The 20,208-nt window shown below is 27.3% G+C and overlaps 1 protein-coding gene and 1 long non-coding RNA gene across 4 annotated transcripts in view; one reads left to right on the top strand and one right to left on the bottom strand.

Annotated features, from left to right (window-relative positions):
- Window positions 1-14,773: 14,773 nt before the first annotated feature.
- On the bottom strand, window positions 14,774-17,827 carry LOC128668435 (uncharacterized). Its single transcript, XR_008404162.1, has 3 exons — window positions 17,741-17,827; window positions 17,525-17,663; window positions 14,774-15,799 (listed from the first exon to the last, which is right to left on the bottom strand). It is a non-coding gene; the product is annotated as an uncharacterized LOC128668435 (long non-coding RNA).
- Window positions 17,828-18,054: 227 nt separating this feature from the next.
- Window positions 18,055-20,208, top strand: part of LOC103575529 (phosphatidylinositol 4-kinase beta) — a 50,750-nt gene continuing 48,596 nt past the window's right edge. For 2 of the 3 annotated variants that reach the window (XM_053741470.1, XM_008555358.3), the window contains exon 1: window positions 18,056-18,937. The gene's annotated coding sequence lies outside the window, so the exon portion shown is untranslated. Of the gene's footprint in view, window positions 18,938-20,208 lie in introns of all 3 variants that reach the window. The other variant, XM_053741471.1, reaches the window with a different exon arrangement.

The raw sequence follows: 20,208 nt of genomic DNA, 5'->3' as shown, positions 1-20,208 counted from the left end.
ATAAATGAATTAAAATGATATCTTAATTTATCAATTTTTTGTAGCTCTAGATTATCGAATTTAAAAACTTGTCAATATAAATTTAAAAAATTATTTTCACATTTGTAAACTAGAGTATGTAATATGAAGCAGTAAGAATTTTATTTTTAAACAAAAAACTGAATTCAACAATAATATTTATAAAATTTTATTTTTTGCGTAATAGGTAATAGCATTGACTGCCCTCAATTTTTTAAACGTAGGAATTAATAAATTGTTATTGCTAAATTAAAAAATAATAAAAATGTAGGTGGATAACAAGACGATGTCCCTAATAAATTTTGCAATGACCTATAAATATAAAAATAATTTTTTTTTTTCATTGCAAAATTGATGTATATTTTCTATATATATATATTTTATTCAGAGAGAATTATTATAAAGGTTCATGCGTGATAAAAAAAAATGTATAAATTAATAAAAAATATAAAGTCCACATGCGATAGCAATTAATCTATTGAACTATAAATAAAATAACAATCTTTATCATATTATTTTTATTAAACGTTTAATATATAAAAGAAAGTTATAAATATACGTGGGGGATTGGCGCTACCGTATAGGTGAATTAAATTTTAGCCTTTCAAATTTAATATATAAACGATTCGTTGTTTAGTTGCTTGTTGTTGTCGTTATTGCGTACCGTGTAGAAGGAGTGAAAGGATTCCTGATGCAATAATAGAAACAGTAACCCATCAAGTTTATTTTTATGCACACAAAAATAAAATTTACTTTCAGAACATCTATTGTTTAATTAAATATTTGTATTTTATCATAAAATCTTGAATTTCATTTTATTTAAACAAAATTAACATATTGTAACAATATCAATAATGACTAAACATCATTGTGTGACATTACATATCATATAATTTATACAAATTCAGCTGATACATAACTAAAAAATTCATTTTCAATGCCTCCTAAGAATTGATTAATCATTTGCTATTACTATATTATAATTTATAGTTATATATTAGTCAACTTAATTTTTTAAATTTCTTTTTCTTTATTACCATGAGTAATTTGTTCTCAGTAAAACTCGAGAGTAACGAGCTGTAATTTATGTTAGTCTGTTCACATTACTCTACACAACTTCTGGCTTCCTTTGAAGCTTTTGCTTTTAACACAGTCTTACATTAGTTCTGAAGCTCCTTTCCACTTTATTTCTGTATTACTGATATGTATTCATTCTTAACGTTTCATTTAATATTCTGCTAGTAGTAGTAGTCCTATAAGAGTTGCATTTATATATCGTGGCATGATAAATACGATATATAGTATACTTATTTGATAGGATAAAACTTGTTTGTATTTAGCCAATATCATGTGGTGGATCTCGTGTGGTTGATTTTTAAACAAAAAAACCACCAAGTCCACGCCCTTGAAGTACTCATTAAAGTTCACCAGTGTGACTACCAGACTAGAACCATCCTATGGTATTTAAACTTCCGTCCAACCAACCAACACTTTCCCATTTAATGTATCTTTGCAATAAAACACATGCACGAAAGCCTTGAACCTACATAATGTATTTAGTTACATGTTTTCTTATAAATATTTAAATTTTTCTACGGATATATATCTTTTTTAACACATTATTTCCACTTCATTTTCATTATTAATACATTATCCAATTACATATTATTATATTAATTAATATAATATATATTTATGTATGTGTAATTAAATATCGTTTTCTTTTTAAAGTTTAAACTTTAATAAATATGTATATTTTATAGATATTTTTTTTTTATTTTAAAATATGCTGAAGATGGTTGGATGAATTTTCTATAATATTGTCAAGTTTTAAGTGGGAATCGAAAAAGTTTAGCATAATAATTTAAAAGTCAAAATAGTATGAAAATAAAACGCAAGTTCTGAGGTAGAGAAGAAAGTTTAAATGATAGAAAAGTTGTATAGCTTTTGTACGTGTACAGTATAGTAGTTGCTGAAGACAAATTAATATTGTGGAGCACTTGAGCAAGAATTTATCGAGAATTCTCTTGAGACTGATCAATTTTCAAGTGCCCAATCTATGAACTCATCGTCTTATTTATATTTTCAAGACTTTCGTTCTTCCTATTTATTTATCTTACCGCAACAATGGCTATATTACTTACATTATATATATATATATATATATATATATATATATATAAACGTGAAATACTACAATATATATAAATATATCCATCACTATTTTTTATTTACTCTTTATGCAAAAATAAACTTGCACTAATTTATTTTTTTCTCAAGCCGATAGTGATGGACTTGATTGTAAATATTCGCGTAACAAATTCAAAATGATCGCACTTAATATCAATTTAAGACGCATAAATTTTTGTTATCCGTTATAAAACACGTGGCGTAACAAATAGTCTTGTAAGGAATCCGAGGGTCGAGCAATGACTGTATATAAATTAATGTAAACTAGAGTATGGAATATGAAGCAGTAAGAATTTTATTTTTAAACAAAAAACAGAATTCTCAATCTGAAATACTTTTTTTGTTGATTTGCTATCAAAATAATTAGACGGATAAATCCATAACAATATGTACAGTTATGTACATGTATATCCTTTATCCTACAAAGATACAGTTACAAATGACAAAGGAAAACATTTAAAATTTTTTTGATTGTTTTCCGCATCAAAGAAACAAATGACAACATAAGTGAGGCCTGAGAATGATCTCTTTGATTATGTTCATTATCGCATTGTCTTGTATTTATAAGTGTACATATATCTATTTATATATAACTAAGTATTTCTCATGTAAAAGATCGAAGTTGCCGATGTTCTTTGTTGTTAACTACATCTTGTCCAATAGTACTACGGAGTTTGTTGAAGAATTCACATGGTATTCTTTGCTCAACCAGCATATCGTTCGTTGAATATTAATGTATTGTACTCAGAACTCAGAATCAGTACCACAACGTACTCTGTTAAATATAAAAAATTTATGAATCGAAATAGATACAAAAGACTCGAGTCAAATAAATACTAAAGTACTCATGGGATTCGTTCCATATAGCCGCCAGCCTGCCACCTGTCTGCAATCTTCCTCACTAAAAAGCACTCCGTGATTGCAAAGAAGTATGGAAAAAGAAATGGAAATAGACAGCTAATAATGAGATATATGGAATAGAAAAAGGAAAAAGATGGCCAAGAATATAATCCGAAAAAGTTTAGAGTAGTTTGTTAGAAATATATGAAAAATATTTACCCAAGAAAAATAGGGACTTAAAAATTGCTTGCAACGTAACCTAAAGACTATGCAATGTAAATATGTAAAGAATAAAAACTGTAGAAAACGGAAGTTATACAGTTAAGATTGCAACAATTAAATTTAAAACAAAAATACTAAAGTACTCCTTTAGTACTTGCATTATCTCTATTCTCGGATTATTATAATTTTAAAAAATAATCAGTCAAATCTCATTGCATGGAGAGAAAATTATGGTAACCGTTCTTAGTAGGTTTATGAAATATAAACCCATACACGTAGATAATTTTTTAGTAAAAATTACCCATAAAGTTTGAGATTCTGAGGGCAAATTTTTACCATGTTGTTAGTAGAAATGGCACTTCATGTGTACATGGTATCGAGTATTATATTTTACAATCCCGAGTCGTAATTTAAAGCCAACATTGAGTCTCCTAAGGTAGTTCTTATTCCGAACTTGAGGGATTAAAGTAGATTCTATCCCCATGTTAAATTAGATCTGACTTTGGTATCCAAAGTCGGGCCTCAGGGGAATAAAAATTGATATTAATAATATTTTTTTTTTTTTAAATAGTTATTATAATTATAGAATTATTATTATGATTATAACTGCCATTGATATTGTTACTATTGTTGCTATTGTTAAATTTTTTGTCACGAGCAATTAAGCTGCAGCTATATATTTTGAAAATTTAAGTTGAAATAATATGATAATATGAAATATACGTATACTATAATTATTTCTTATCATATATACTGCTTGGAAAAACTCATGCTGATTGAAATTTAAAAGTTCCAAAATCAATCTTAAATATTTAAAATAATAAAAAATATTCTGGAATAATCGAAAAAAATTACAATTTAAGCACTGTTACTTACTACTTATTAAGAAATTTTAAATTTAAAAAAATATAGGAGCTAAGGCAGCTTACAGTGCTCTAAATTGGTTCTATTTCGGGCTAGAGGGATGAATGTAGCTTTTGAATTGCCACTCGAGAATGTGCATGGGAAAAATTCAAATATTTCCTACATGTCTTCAATGTATTTGAGTAATTTTTACTAAAAAATTATCTGCGTGTATAACGTTATGGTAATAATTACTTGGAATTATGCGATGTACGGCCATAATTTCTGGAAAAAGTTTCCATAATTATTGGAACAATTCTTATAGTTAAGGTAATAGTTCTTATATCGTATGGTAATGATCATCTTACTGATAGGAATAGTTCCCATAACCACATAGTTATCAATCCTATATCCACATTAGAACGATTCCTAAGTGCGTATAGGAATAAACCCTAATGGTAACCGCTCCCAGAATACATGTGAAATATTCCCATAATATAGAAATCACTCCTATACTATGGCAACTATTACTGTGATAGTATGATATCCATTACCGTAATATTATGGTAACTTTTACTAAAAATTGTGGAAATTATTACTATAACTTTTTATGAACTATTCGGATATCTTCTAGGAATGAAATTTAGATATATATACGAATTTATTTATATATACGAATGGTCAATAAAATTTGCATGGGTGCCATTTTTATAATCGATTTTTCAAAGAAAACCTGTTACCATAGGATATGGGAATCATCACCATAATATATTGTAATTGTTACCTTTTATTTATCTCCTTGTCGATATGTAATTATTATATTTAACATATTTTATTACCAGTTTTATTGTTATTAAAATAAAAATGTACATCCAATAGATAAAAAAAAAAATAAATCAAAGATGAAAAATTAGATATTTAAAAAATTGCGTGCTTTTGGGTGGTCTCTAGTGACTTTGAAATGTCATTAGATGGTTAACGTGTGTTAAGGGTATTCATCGGGTTGTTGGGCACACCCATTAGCAAATTGGCCTTGGGTTGATGGCTCATAGCTTATGGATTATGAGAAGGGTGAACAGCCAAATATAAAATATGCCCTACCCGGGCTTTTTCCTTTATTCATTCGTCTTTCTTTACATTACCTACACTTTTGTATATTACTTTTATTATAATATTAAATATGGATGTAGCTTCTTTACTTTATAAATTATATATGTACAATACCCACATTACCGTATATATATTTAGTTATACAAACCCACAACTCTACTCAACACTTAAATTTCGTTAGAAAAAAATCTTATAGACCATATAATATAAGCCTTGTAATGTTATAAGTTAGAATTTTTATTCAGACAGCTTCAATTATCAGTTGAAATTTATGGTTTTGTATTTTAAGTTAAAAAATAGCACAAAAACAGCTGCACTCCAGATTCATTTTAAGAAATTTTTTAAAGATAAAAGCAATTCAATGTCTAGTCTATTGGTTATGATTTTTTTATTATTATTAATGTTTAAATATTGATAAAGATTTTACGGCAGCTCGCGATACACATGAAAGAAAAAGTATATATATTTTGCCTGAAGGTTAATTGATAGCCTTGGCACTTGTGTGTCAGATGAATAGAAAATGAAAAAGTAAAAAAAAATCTTTTTTAACCTTCGGAATACTTGTTTGGAAATTATCTAGAACTCAGACATTGGCGTGTGAAGTTTGTGGTCTGTAATCGCAGCAGAATCAACCAAGATGTCCTGATTCCGTTATCTTTATTTATCAACCGTGCATATATTTTTTTAAATTCATTATTCACCAATCTATTTCCATTACTCACTCGAGTATATTCAATAAATTTCGATTCGATTACGTAAGTTTTTATTTAAAAGAAAAAAAATAAAAAGAAGACAAAACATATATATTATTTTTAAATATTTATTTATTCGTAATGATTATTTTTTTATCATGAGGGTATTAATTTTGCTGATGAGCCACAAATTTATTATTAACTAATTAAAAATTTATCTTCTACAAGTGTGAAGCAATTTCCGATGAAAAATATTAAAAATAAAATCATTGGGTTTTACTAAAAATTTTTTTCTGAGTGCAGCTCTTGAAGACGATAGCTCACTATTTTAATATATGACGGATTTCTCCATCTTAATTCGTTATTTATAAATATAAAAATTTTATTTACGTGTTTTCGATAACCAGTACATCATAAAAAATTAAATTGGTCGTGGCAAAAAAAATTATCAAACTCTACACAAATACTTCCTATGGATTGTCCATATTTTATTATGCCTGATTGAGTTTGATAAGAACAATTCAAACTTTTTTTTATTATTTTTCGACATTGTCAAAAAAAAAAATCTAAAGATCAAGGTAATCAACACAATTAAAAAAAAAGAAAATACATATATTTCAAAGTTTAAAATGTTTTATTCATTTGAACTTGATTTAATTTTGCTCAAGGTAAAAAAATTCAAAAAATAATCTAAAATTTTTAGAAATCTTTTTATTTCTTTAATTTTTTGTATTTAAATAAATAAGAAAGTGATAATTACTCATGCAGCTACGAATAATAATGTCCGATCTTTTCTACATCTACTTAAAAATGAAATCAGATGAAGATAAATTTTTCAATAAAGATATTAAATCCTAAAAGTATTGAAACGAGCTGTGCAAATTAAATTAACGTTTTAAATTTAGTTTATAAAATGTACAGTATAATTCGCGTTCTTAATTCTTAAGTTTTAACACTTGCGGAAGCACATAATAATTATGAAGAAACTGACAAATACATGGAGATACTTGTAAAATGACGGTTTGTTCATAGGGCTTCTTTCGAATGATGTTGTGGGTCGTTGACCTCATTAATGTAACCGCAAAGTGTCTCTTCCGATTATTTCATACGTCTTGTCAATTTTAAAAACCAACTGCAACTAAAACTACAGCTTTTTTATTTTTATCTCAAACAAATACCATTTTATACACGAACTTGACCTTACATACATCAATTAGTATGAATTTTTCTTGTTTATTCATGAATATTGTGCAAACTGTCATAAAGAATTTTTTTTTTTTTAAATTACTATCACAAATGCAAAAAATAAAAAATAAATTCCTTCAAGATGTTTTTATTAATTTTTATTATTATTAAATAATTTGTTTACTTCGTATCAATTATTTTTTTAGCGTTAATTTTTTTTAACATAATTGTAGTAATTGTTGAAGTGAATTTTAATTGTTCGTGAGAAAACCTTACCTTGAACGTTTGAGAAAAAAATATAATAAGTATAATTATATATATATTGTTTTAAAGACGTCATTGTATAATAGCGAAAAATAGATAAACGTGTGTCAGTCGTCAGAAAATTATGACATCTTTTTGCGTACATATTTTGCGTCACGAAATAATATATATATATATGTATATAAATATGTTATGAATAATGCCTCAACTTTGGCAGTTTATATCAACAGGGAGTTTCAATTGTATGCCAAGAAAAGCTCAGCCACTTGCTCGATTACTATTATGATGGCATTTTCTAAAATAGATTAAGTAGTAACGTAATGACAAAAAACCTGTATATACAATACGGTTAATAATAAAAATAATTATAAATAAAGAAACATTAAACTATGCTGTAGAACAAACGGTGTTGAAATGGACTTATTTTAATACCGGTGCGGTGTTAAAATGAACCCAGTACAACGGTGTAGTGGTGCTATTTAGTAGTGTTATCAAACCAGTGTTAAAACGGTGTACATGCGGAGTAAATTAACTCCGATCGGAGTATGAGGGTGTAAGTTTAGTGTTTTAAGATCTACAAGACAGAAAACAATAATAATAATAACAATATTTCGTTAAAATTACGAAATTATTGTTAATTGAGATAAAATCAATTTTATTACTTATAAAATAATAGAAGTCATTTTCATTAAACTAAACAAATTGCATTTTTGATCACTTTTCAAATTAAATATATAGGAACAATACTATAATTAATTTTATTATAACTGATGTTTTTCATAAAGTAATCACTGATTTAAAAATTATTAATTAATCATTGATAATTTTATTTTATTTATCTTGATGATTTAGTTTGCAGACTTGAATCATAAAAATATGTTTTCCATATTTTATACAATAACAATAACATGCAACTGTGGGTAAATATTATTTGAATTTCTCCATAAGTTGGTAAATCTGTCGTATCATTAATTTTTGCACAAATAAAAAAAATTTTTTTTTGTATTTGAAATAGAAATTCAAATTCGACTTCTGATACTTGAAAAATAAAACTAATTTTTTTCCAACATCACGTAACACTTTTTTTTTATAGTGTATGATTTAATAAAACTAGGCTAATATTATATTAAAGATAAATATTAAATCTGTACGCATATACTCAATGTATATACATGTTAGCAGGTGTCCTTTGATCATTGACTGCTCATCTGATCATTAAGGCCAACTGCTCTAGTTGCACCTGCTGTTGCTCTTGCAAATCTTTTTATTCGCTTGAGATAAAAAGTCTGTGAAGAATATAAGTTATAGAGTAAAGTATAAAGAGGAGATAAAGTATAAGGTGGGTTAGAGGAGACAGAGGAGACCGAGAAAAAGGAAAAAAAAATATGTATGATAATATGAAACCAGCTAGGAAAGATGAAGCGACCAAGTGAACCAAGAGAAGTTTATTGTGCTAAAATAATAGACTAGACACAGCCACTTTGCTTAGCAGGCTTAATGCAACTATTATCTATAAAATTAGTTTACATTATTCGTCGTCACGTTTACCGGAATATAATTTTTAAATTTCACCGTCTCAAGTAGTACATAGTGTCTCGAGTATCATTTTATTAATAATACAAGTTATAAACAAAAACTGGTTTTTTTTATTATTAATATTTTATAAAAAGTCATAAATGTTAATAATTTTATGCTAAATTTTTTTATTGCTTAAATTATAAAAGTTTGACATCTAAATAATTAATGAAATTTCGTCGCTATTAAAATAAATTCGACGTTGTAGTTGATAAATTTATTTTGAATTAATTTTTAAACTTTGTGAACTAAATAAATATATAATTTTACGTATTAAAGTACTTTTCATTTACATTAGGAGCTCATGAATTAATTAATAATATATATAAACATTTTATACATAATAAATAAGCCAGTAATTTTATAATTATTTTTTTATTCAAATATCAATTAATAATTATTAATAATTTTTTGATGTAAAAGTAATCATTTGTTAACAAGTAATTATTTAGTTAACTTGTTTATCCTTATGATCGTTAATGGGAATTATTATTATGCAAGAGGACACATATAATTATGATAGTCTGCAAATTTAATTCTGAGACCTGTGAATCGATCTGTCAGTTATATTAGATAAATATAATTTTTTTACTATTGTATACTATTATTTACTTTGTACTATCGTATTGACTAAAACGTGGGCGGTGAGTCACACATTAAAAAAAAAATGAATGGAACGGGACATAAGCTATCTTAGTTCATGGTTGTGTCATTTCCTCTTGATTATGTTACAACTGGACTGTCCAAGAGTCAATTTAATTAAATATAAATGGCAAATATATTACGCATAATAATGATAACAATAAGAACTATGTAGATAAAAAATATATTAAGTTATTATTTCCATGTAAGTTCATTTATAAATATATATAGAAATTCGGTCATCGACAAAACAACGTTTACTCACAATTCGGTGACTCACATTTTTTAAATTCACCAATGCCATTAAACTGGTAATTTATTTATATTTTTATCAACAAACTCGTGGAAATTTTGAACTTTTATACTAAAATTAAATCAATCTTTTTATTATTTTAAAATTTTACTGCAATGAATAACAATTATGACAGTATTTTATTATTAAATATCATGAATCATCTACTTTCTTTTTATTTTTATTTTATTTTTTCTTTGTAGTTAACACTTCATTAGTTATACTTGAATGGAGTTGTATTTTTATTATAACTAATAAAGAAATTTTTATAACTATTTTTTAAAACATTACTATTCCAATTAAAGCAAGTGGGGTACATTTTATCTTCAATATTTTTTATTCTTAAAGTATTGAGTCATCTAAGGCGTGGGAAATTCGAATATTTTATTATTTTTTTCTTCTTTTGTACAAACAAAGCCGTCAGTATATTCATATCCTTTTTGTATTTTAACGTTTAAAAAACGTCATGTAATTTCAAAACAATATATATTTTTTTAAAAGATGTCTTTTTTCCAGGTAAATAGTTTGCAAATATTTAAGAAAAAAATTTACACGATAATTAACTTTGATGGATGTAATAGTTGACAATTATTGTTATCTTGCAAAAAAAAAAATTACGAAAGAGGTGTGTACGTTTTAGTCAACACGTACTTCCACGAATTAATAATAAGCTTCTCATATTAATTATTTTGTTAATTTAAAAAAAAAAAGTAATTAAATAAATAAAATAAAATAGCAAGATTCGATTTCTTTGATAAATTATTATTGTTATAAAAAAATAAAACGTTTATTCTAAAACATATCAACATATGGTAGAGTGAATTTCACGTATTTTGTATGTGTATTCATAGGTTTCATGTTTCATGATAATACAAACTGACTGCAAGGAAATTCGATAGGTTTGTGACAACTGCGTGATAATTTTGTGTCATTGACGATATTCACATCTGAATTCTATATTTCAATTGACGCGTAAATATATTTTTATATAAATGTGCGCATTTATATTTTATTACATTGTAAATTTATATTATATATACATTTGACTGACATAATAAATAATTAAAATATAAATAAGATTTTTCGTGATGTAACACTGAGTGATAATAAATGTTTTTGCTACAAAAATAACTATAATTATCGTTATTTAAGTTAAATTTAATTTTATTAATTTAGTTATAAGCTAAATAAATTAACAATTGTGAAACTTAACGATAAATTATGTTTGAAATAAATCTTCCTGATTAAGACAAATGATTTAATCCATGCTAAATGTATATCTGTATATTAGTCGATTCAAATTATTTTAAATCATTTCAAAGTGCTTCCAATCATTTCAAATAATTTTTCTTAATCAGAGCTGGAAAATAGTGTTACACCGTCAGATAGATAACGTAATTATAAGAATAATATAATTCTTGTCTAGACTCTAGACATTTCTTGAATTTATCTCTTGTTATGACTTTTGGTGTCGTATAGTGTATTTACTATTCAATTTATTGTATATTTATGTCTACAACTAATCGAAAAATATCTATAAATATTGTGAATGTTATATTTAATATGATGATATAAATAAATTTAAATACTCCGATAAAATTTCCACTAATAATTAAAATAATAAATATATAATAACTGAATTTTAATGAAACATCAAAGGAATATATAATATAAATTATATAAAGTAATAAAGTAGAATATTATACATAGAATAATTTTCATTAAAAAAATCAAATGAATACCGTGTAATCATCAGTAGTTTTTTTTTTTTTGTGATTATTTACAATTTTTTTGTTCTCATTTATATTTCATGAAATTTCGTGTCAGGTCAATAACCGAGAAAGCATCATCAGCCATATATATTTATTTTTATATATATGTAAACCTTACGTAGCAGAAAGTAGACAATTTTTTTTCCCATACAACATTTACCTCTACTATCGCACAATATAATTTCAGGTGCGATATTATCACGACAATACATATTCAAACATACAAGAGTACCCTCTGTTACACTCTATTTTTGATCGAAAGTGAGACAAGGATGAAAAATAGACGCGCAAGGATAGCTAACATAATAAAAGCATAAGAAGTGCGTGTCGACGTCGAGTCAGCTGAAAATATTTTAGCTTATTTTTACTTTACTTTTATTATATTATTTATTATTTTTTTTTCTTTTAATATTTTTCTTTCAACAAAATTCAAAATTGTATTGAAAAAAAATTAACAGCAGACTAGACAGAATTCTTGAAAAATAATCACGAGTCTTTTGAAACTTTCAACTTTAACGAAATATTTAGTGCGTGCAGACAATTATGTCTACTAAATAGTTAGTGCTACAATAAATAGCTCACTGTCATCATAAAAGCTATTGAATTTTGTTTCAAATTTTATTATTTTACTTTCTCACATTTCTTTCACACACAACATTATTTTTTAATCTTTTTTTCAATTCTCAACAAAATAATTATATTAAATAAATCATGTCGATTCGTTAATAAATTATTTTTTAAAAATCTTAGCTCAATAAATAAAAATATCAATGTCTTTGGAAATAATAGATGATATATACCTCAAGAATCTAAAGTACTAGGGAGTGTTTTCAAGATCTAGTATTGCTGGTGATAAAATAACTAATCCAAGAAAAGTAGGATAACAAAATATATAAATAACGTACGAGAATGAGGGCATTTAACCCATAGAATGTATTATTTAATATAATTATTTTTCTACCCCCTATATTTATATATATACTCATGTATATATTGAGTTAAGTAACTGCAGTACTGATCACCAGTAGCAAATGATACATAGCCTAGGGTCAAATAGGTGAAAGTGTGCTGACACATCAAATAATGCAGCGTTAAATACACTTTTTTTTTTTATATAAAATTTAATGCGATCGATGATGTGAATAGTAGTCCCTTATGGGCTGATACTTCATGGGTTCTTATATTTTCATAGTCATCGTACTCTTTGTTAACTATAACTACACAATATATAGCAACAGTCGTCGGCTTGTCGCCCGCGGTATCAACGTAAACCGTCGGGACGCCTGGCGTCTACTGTACTCCGTAGGCAGGATTGTGGGCGCCGGGTTATTCAATTATGAATTACCCGTATCCCTATTTAATTCTACATCATTTATGCAGGCCTAGACATTCACCATCCAACCATTCATGTGCAACTTCACTTCATCACTTTATGAGTATATCAGATACAGAACCCATATTTTTGGCGACGTAGAAATTATTTGCAAAGGGAGAAGATTTGTCTTTTAATATATCTTTTTATTCAAACATGATTGAATGAAAAATTAATCAATTTAAATACTTATATATGGAATGATATTATTAATAGTAACAATAAATTAGAATTAAAAGTTTAGAGGCAATTGATATTTTTCACTGATTATTAACAGTAATTTCTTTGATGTAGTTATAAAAGTTTGAACTCACCATCACGGTACCCTAATTTATTAACTCAATTCTCACTCCCTCGTTGAGTTTCATTACTCAAAGACTATTTTGTCGGTATGTTAAATTATATAGCTATGCCATAGCCCATAGCATTAATTATATTTTATCCAAGCCAGCAAACTGTGTAACAAGATCGGATGAATTTAACCTTAACTTATATATAAATATGCAATAAAGCTTCAAGAGAAAGCTAAAACTGATCCACGTTTATTCACGCTTCCCGCCAAAATTAGCATAAAGCAACATATGCTCGGGTGATGTTCACATTTCATTTATATAGATATATAGATCCACATATCCCTTGTGTTATTTCTATAATAACATAATTTAACATCGCACGTTCTTGACGCGTCCCTAAACTTCTGGCGTGGCTTTTTGCCTTTTCGTTCTCTCCCACTCATCCAAAAATAGCATCATAAGCAGAGTTGAATACATATAGTAATCTATACACTCACATACAGATGCATCCATTTATATATATATATATATTTCTTTCACATGAGTAAAAACTATATACCATTATGTACTCTTGTGTACGATTTGTATAGAGTATAAATATATATATATATATATATATATATATATATATATATATATATATATGTATATAATTTATAAATGCATATATATAAGTATGACGGGGAAAAACCAATCGTTTGTCAAGGGACATTGAATCCTATCCGCAATACCATGTGCATGAGAATATGTTATATTATTCAGAGCGTCAATTCTCGTTTGCTCTCATGGGATAGCTTTTTCGTCATTTCGCACACGATTTACATAGACGTTTAGTTTTGCTCTCTGCGACAGGATGTACGACGATTAAGAGTGACATTTTATCTATTTCATTTTATGTCTATTTTATACACCCACACACCCACATACTTTTGCATTTTAATGTTACGCACATTTTATCTACCTGAATATTTTTTCTCCATTATTCTATTAGAACGAAATAAATCATATATATGTATATATAACAATTGAGAAAAATATAACGACCGTTACGCGGTCGATTGAGATAATACTTGCACACCTGCAACCGTTATGTTTGATGCAATAAAGACTGCGTAGTCTCGACATGCATTACGTGATACTGTATTAGAATAGTATGTATGTACATAAAAGTATCTAAGTACCACACACATGTATATATATATATATATATATCCGGTGTGTCTCGCCTTTTCGGTTAAATCACTTGTTCAATCGTCTCCGGATGTTCATGTCAATCTTTAATTGTCTTTATCATTTTGTGTACCCCAGCGAAGTAATTTATAAAGTATACGTATCACACTGTCATAATAATTCTTGTTTGCGTACTACTTTAAAATAATAACTTCAAAACCGGATAACTTAATTTATATATAAATATATTTAAAATAAATATAATGCATACATATTTACAATTGTCACATAGTATATGTATATATGTATATATATATTGTAAATAATAATTTTATTTACGTTAATAAAATAATAAGAAATATTTTCTAAGGTCAGGGTCAATGACGATGCATTCCACGGCAGTTAAGTTCATCGTCCTCATTCTTCATCTCTTTCTCTTGCTGTGTCGTTATTATGTCTACTATCTTTATTATTACTATTCAATGCTTCGGTATTTCGATAAGAGTGTCAAAAGTTAAGTCTCATCTTCTCATCTTGTCGGTAAATTTCTCTTGGAGTAGGTCGCGAGGAATACTCGCACTCTACTCATCGTCAAGTCGTATATTATAAATATATATCTATATCTATAAGCCGACAACGACGACGACGACGATGACAACGACTACGACAAATTCAATCGACTACAGTTTCTCTTCAGCTTCTTCTCTTGTCTCTTTTCTCACCTCTACTTGTTTGTTCCGTTACCAGCTGGTAACTTTGTATTGACGGCTCGTTTACGTACATATACACTTAAATACACAACATATATATATATGTATATAAATATATATATGTATATCATTGTTGAGTCTGTAAACATTTTAGCTCGAGGCGCATTTCATTCCGCCGACTGGAATCTCAGGGCAATATAATCACATTGAAGTAAAACCTGATGGTTCAAGGTACCCTGTCTGCATGATTGTAAAATTAAATAGCTGTATACGGATATTATGTTGCACATATATAAATATATATTAGTATGCCAGAAATGAATGTTTTTTTGTCGCGGAAGACCCGCAGGTGTCAACCAATTGCCATCATATACGTCATTGACTTTAACTCATCTGATAACGACACGCTATCATCGGCGTCATGTTTATCAAGTAAATCTTCAGAATATTGATCGTCTCAAGTATCTAACCAAGGACTTCCGAATTCTCCTGGGGATTTACACTCATCATTGCCATCATATCAATTATAATTAATCACTGATTAAAACTTGTTCCGAATTAATTGATTATTGCTACTTGTTTATTCAAACAAATATTATATATTTTTATCTGCAATAAAAAAAAAATTTGTTTGTTGTAAATGTAAATATTTTATTTATTGACAAATCTTTTAAATTTTAACCACCAAGATATCTGTATTTTATTTTTATTTATTTATTGATTGAATTTAAAAATAAATTCATGCCATTGGAATATTTATTTTTTTAGCATTACGTGATAACTCGGTGGTTAAATTGTCAATTATTGACGGATTCACGCGGAATAATCGAGCTACATAATGTATACGATGTTTATGTACGTATGTATATATTTATTAACATACTTATTACTCTCTTTACACATATACATATACATATGAATTGTAATATAACTTTACATACACCAATGTCTATTAATTTTAAATTACATAGTTTTTTATTGCTACTAGTGCCGTTATATTCAATGCTTTCTGATGTCATGTATATATGTTTCGTAATTGGTGATAATTGACAAGGAAGCCCGATCGAGTTAAATATGCGCTGATGCATCAGCAAATTAACTCGATTTAATACTATTTTAGTACATATATTTACGAAGATATATAAGTACAGTAGACTGTAATTTTTATTGTCTCATTTGAATATCTAACCAGTCAATCATCTTTTTATATATCAATAAAATTTTCAAGTAATTTTATACGCTAGATTGTGTATGATATGTGTAAATATTATTATTATCATTAATTAATTATTAAATAATATAATAAATAGAGTTGATAATAAGGAAAAAAATTGGACTTTGTTATTATACGTTTCGGACAATGATAAAATGTATATGCGGAACTTGACGACGTTTCTTGGTTTTTTAACAAGCAGGTAGAAAGCGTATAAAATTACAGGAAGCTTCGAGTTCGAGTTGATACCAAGCTTATACGATGGAGCAGTCAGAAAATTGCGCACAACCTTTATAATATATTGATACGTCGCATATATATGAAAGAAAATAAAAAATAATAAACAATGACATGATTGGTATCAGTATTAAAAAAAAAAACTATAAATAGTTATAAGTATTTTTCAACAAATAAGTTGATAGAATAATAATCACACGGAATTTAAAAACTATCACGCGATTCATGGCATTTAGCTTGTCGTATAGAGAATAGAGAATTAAAAATATTTAAAAAGCAACATTCTATCATATGATATGTCGATAGATAATACAACAAGTAATATCGTGTGTGTATGTATAGTACTTGATAATAATAATCATTACATTCCATGCAATGTGTTTTGCTGCAAAATAAAATATTGTCAATTTTAATCTATTCTAATATAACTCTACACAGCTCAACAATTTATTTAACTGCTGTAATAGTTATTTTATAGTTCTTTTTAAAAAATATTATTTATGAATCTCTGAAAAATTTTTTTCTCAAAAGATAAAATATTAAATAAATATAATGGATATCGGAAGTATCGTAAATTTAAAAATTTTTGTGCTATAAATTATTGGGTCATTGAATAAACGTGGGTCGCCAATAAATCACATAAAAGGTATAGTACAAGTGGTTTTTTGAGAGAAAAATTACTCGTTGAGTCGTAGACTAATGTAAGTCACTCAATGGCTCAATGGTACATTGGAGATTGGAGATGAAACAGGTAGAGATGTAGTGTATAGTAGCGTAGAATAGAGTAAAGTAAAATGAATGATTGTATAATCGAAAATAGTATAGACGGAAAATTTAAATTGGTTTGTTGGTCTTGTCTAGTGTTCAAGTCAAGTCAAACATACATTTTTTTCTCTCTCGTCATATCTTGTCTCTTGTCTCTGTATTCTCCCCGGCATACGGTTAGTTTGGGTGCAGCCGCACTCGTATCACCAGCTGCACGACCTTTCTCCCACTCATCTCCCTGGTCAAGTCTTGCCAACTCTATTTACAAATAATCATTTTTAATTTATTGTAATTATTATTATTATCTTCAATGATTATAATTAATTTTTTCTTACCTTTTACTCACATCGATTTTTAAAATTTTTTATTCAAGCAAATTCTTGATTTTCAAAACAAATTTGAACTCAAAAATTAATTATTTTTCATACTCTCAGTAAATATTACCGCCAAAAATTTAAATATCATTTATTCCAGCAGCAAAAATTAATTTTGAATATTAATTTTAATTATTAAATAAAAAAATATTTAAAGTTTTAAAAATAAATTTTGTTTTTTAAGCTCTGGTCCGGAGGGGGCACTAGAGCCAAAAGACACATTCCTGAACCCGGACTTTGATTTCTCCCAGTTGGCATCAATGTTTCTTTCGCGGAGTAGCTCGCGGTGCGCGCAACAAACAGTCGAGACACAACCAGCCACCAGGGTCGTTTGTGTGTTACGTTGGCGTTTAAAAAAAAAAAGAAATAAAAAGATTACTACGTAAAGACAGACATTGAACGCGTCTTTTTTTCACTGACAAATATAAAGACACCCTCGGTATCAAAGTTTGACAGTTGTGACTTGATAATAAACCACGTGAATATTTAAAAATTTTTTTTCCAAGTGAAATAATATTTAATAAATATCTGAGGGAGTAGCCCGGGCTTGTATATACAATAGTTTGAACATTGAGATCGAATCGAGGTGATTTTCTTTCTCTCTCTATCTCCATCTTTCTCTCTCAGTCGTTCTATCTCTTACTCTGTTTTACACGACAAAAGTAAGATAAAGATAAATGTGAACGACAGAAGTAAGAGCAAGTGAGAAGAATATCTTGTTGGTAATACCCAGCTAGCATTAGCTTGTGGGTTGTGTAGTAGAGTAGCAAGCAGTTTAAAGCACAAGTGAATTGTGTGTGATTTCTTTGGCATCATTCGTATCATCGCCCTCGACATAGTATAGTACAGAGAGAGAGAGAGTGCATTAATAATTTTATATATCTACATACACATATACATAGATATAAATATAAATATATGGATGTGCTGTTAGTGATTGTGCCGTGTTTTTATACCGAATTGTCTGCTTTGAGTCTGATCAAGCTGTGCCAATTGTAAAAGTGTTAACTTTTTTTTTTTGTAAATTTTACTTTGATTTTGAGTTTGAGTTTGACAGTTTAATTATCATTATTATTATTATTAATATAATATTCGTTTTTAACCGTTTATTTATTATGTTATTGTGATAAGCCAACGAGTTGTGAAATAACAACACTGGTGAGTTTTTAAAATAAATGTTTTATTTATTTTTCAGATTATTTAAAAAAGATAAGCTTTGGTTTTTGTGATTTATGAAATAAATAATTTGAGAGATATGCGAATTAAATTTCAAAATAAAAAAAGAAGATCCCGGATCGATTATTTGGCATATATATGTTGAGTTTTGAGTTTACTAAGTAGAGGCGGGCCATGACAATCCGATTGTCAACATAGACTGTGTCTGTGTAGTTTTATCGTACATGTATGTGTGCATTTGCTTTTATTTCTCTTGTTCATTCTCTCATCATTTACTACCATCTACTCTTGTCTCTACTCGTTCGTGCCCGGCACACCCATCGTGTCGGAAGACGCCGGGATCGACTTCCTCTTATACATATGATATATAATGTTTCCACCTATATCATGTAATGTCTATAGTACTATATAATAGTCTTATATTATATGTCCAAGTCTATGTGTGGACATAAGGACAGTAAACTAGTGCATAGTACATATATCCATACATGCAGATATATATATGTATATATATCAATGAATGTATTTGCGATAATGAAGAGAAGAAAAAAAAAATAATTTTCAACAGTTAAAATATAAAAAAAAAATAACGGTGTCGATTCAAATAAACCCGCCACTAAATTTGAATTGAAAAAAAAAATTTTATATTTTAGCATTAGAGCGCAAAGTTAAAGAAGCGGAATGCCGTAGCCTAGATTCCTCTAATGTCCTCTGTATGGCTTTCACGCTCTTAATTCTCATATTAAACGATATTAATTTTAATTTATCTCTTATATCTTAAAAAGTATTGATAGTACTGACGAGCGTTAAACGCCAAATATTAATTTTAATATATTTATTTAAGTATACATATATCACATATATAATAAAATGAAAGCTATGTCGTTTTATTTTTAGCTGCACTGATAATGTGAAAGTCTCTTTTGTGCATATGTCAAGTATATAGATTTATTTTTTAAAAAATATTATATATTATATATACATAAAACGTTATATTACAGTAGACATATTTATATATTTACTTATGTATGTATTTAATATATTATATTGGAGCAAAATCGCGTAATTAATTTAGCCTTTTAATTCTGAATTTTCACTTCTCGTTAAATAAAAACTATAAACAAATAAATAATGTACCTACGTACTTACGTACATGTTTATATATCGTACACAGAGATAAGATAAAATGGATTTGGTATTGCATTAGATTTTAACGCGTTGATTTCGTGATATCATGTGAACGGAAATATTGC

This window comes from Microplitis demolitor, chromosome 8 (genome assembly GCF_026212275.2).
Source record: "Microplitis demolitor isolate Queensland-Clemson2020A chromosome 8, iyMicDemo2.1a, whole genome shotgun sequence".
Lineage (NCBI taxonomy): Eukaryota > Metazoa > Arthropoda > Insecta > Hymenoptera > Braconidae > Microplitis > Microplitis demolitor.
The sequence above is the reverse complement of the archived record's forward strand: the minus strand, read 5'-3'. Positions and strand labels throughout refer to the sequence as shown.